Raw genomic sequence first — 1,928 nt, forward strand, 5'->3', positions numbered from 1 at the left:
TGGTAAAACATCAGACCATCCCTCAACTATTTGCCCTTCCTCAATCTCATTCAACTCCACCTCATTACCATTTACTCCGTTCTTCTTATGTACTAAAATTTTGTCCATTGCCTTCTCTATTTCATCACTTGCCTTCTCTATCTCATCCTTTGTTTTCTCTACATCCTCCCTCTGCTTTTCCATCTGATCTGCCAATCCTACACCATCCTTTTTATTCATTACACAAGCTTTTTCTTCATGCCCACACTTTCCACATGTATTACACCTTGTAGGAAGCCAAGGATAGATGAACTCCACCAGAGAGGACTTTCCATCTTTTGTGAAATTTATCTTCCTAGGCAGTTCCTTTGTCAAATCCGCATTGACAAAAATCTTTGCAAGCTTAAAGTTGGAGCAAGAAGCCATTTCAGGATGTAGTCGCACAGGAAACCCAGCTTCACTAACAATGAAACTAATCCCCTGCCAAGAGTACATGTTCATGGGAACGTTTTTGAGATACACCCACAGTGGAATAGACTTGACCTCAGGTTTCTCCTTCAACTCATCAGGTGTCCATTTGGTGACAATGAGCGGAATATTGCCAATGTTCCACATGCCTCTTCGTAGTATCCTAGCTCTCATCAACGAATTTGATACTTTAAACTTCATCGTCGTAGCATCAACCTCTTGAACATCAATCTGCTGTGATTTCCCCCCTTGCCAGATCTTGTTCACGATGGCATGAACAGACACAATATGAGGAGCCGTATCCAAAAATTTCCCAATCAAGTAATCTTCCCAAAGATGATTTGCGTTGTTAAGAATCTCATCCGGAATCTCCACGACTTTCTGCCCCTCTTGCTTAGTGATGTCGAGCTCATACCTTTTCAGAACTTTCTTCTCTTGCGCTACCTCCACCCATGAAGAACCATGTAAAGATCCTCCTTCTCGAGTTCTTGTCTGATGATTCGAGTCTCTTCCGTAAAGGTTTTCGTAAAGAAGAATCTATTTCGAAAAAGTATTTGTCGAATAAGTTTCCTACGTTTTTCTTCTTCGGAGATTTGGACGTTAATTTCGTCGTAACCGTTTTCGACCCCAACAGTTAGCCCCCAGCTCGTTAGAGTCGAGACTCTTGCGGGCGGTTTAACGATTTTGGCGAAGTTAGGCGTATTGAACGAAGTTTACTTCAAATTCCGCGGAAGAGAATTCTCGAGAAAACTTTTATATAAAATTCTGAGTCCCCATTTCTATAAGTAGTGAGCTCTTGTCATTCATTTGCTTCACACCTTTCCTTCTCCAAGCCTTCAAAACTCTCTAGCTCCAAATCCCTTATTTTTAACATGTCTTCTTCCCATGGTGACAAGCAAAGTTCTGATGTGGAGATGGGCGAGGCTACGTCTCCGGCGCCGATTCCGATTTCTCCAATCGAAGTGCCGGCTTGTGTTGCCGATCATCTCTCCTTTCGAGAGAAATTAGTTCGTCGCCAAGCCGAGAAGGAAAAGGAGCGAGCTGGCACCGAGTTACCGTCCTCTCTTGCACTGGCCGTTGCTCCGGATCATGGGACCGAGGGCATAACTCCGCGAGATACGGGAACTCACGCAGGCTCGGCTGTTATGGATGCTTCGGCTTTACCTGCTGGATCGTCCACGACTCCGATTCTCGTCGAAGATAAGGGGAGAGCCGCTGACTCTATGCCGCCTCCTCCTGCCAGGAAGGAGATTGTTCTAGCGCTGCACTCTCCCAGTGTTGTTCCGGTTACTCAGCCTAAGGGCCAGAAGAGGAAGTTTACCAAGGGCGATGACCATGCTGACGGTCGTCAAGGGTTCTCACTCCGTGAAAGTGTCGAAACTTGAGATCGCGATAGGGGAGCTCGAGAGGGACCTCGGGAAGACGGCGAGTTCATTGCTCAAGGAGAAGAAAGCCAGGAAGGCCAAATCTTCGGAGGTTTG

Source organism: Brassica oleracea, unplaced genomic scaffold (assembly GCF_000695525.1).
Source record: "Brassica oleracea var. oleracea cultivar TO1000 unplaced genomic scaffold, BOL UnpScaffold01289, whole genome shotgun sequence".
In the NCBI taxonomy this organism is placed as follows: domain Eukaryota; kingdom Viridiplantae; phylum Streptophyta; class Magnoliopsida; order Brassicales; family Brassicaceae; genus Brassica; species Brassica oleracea.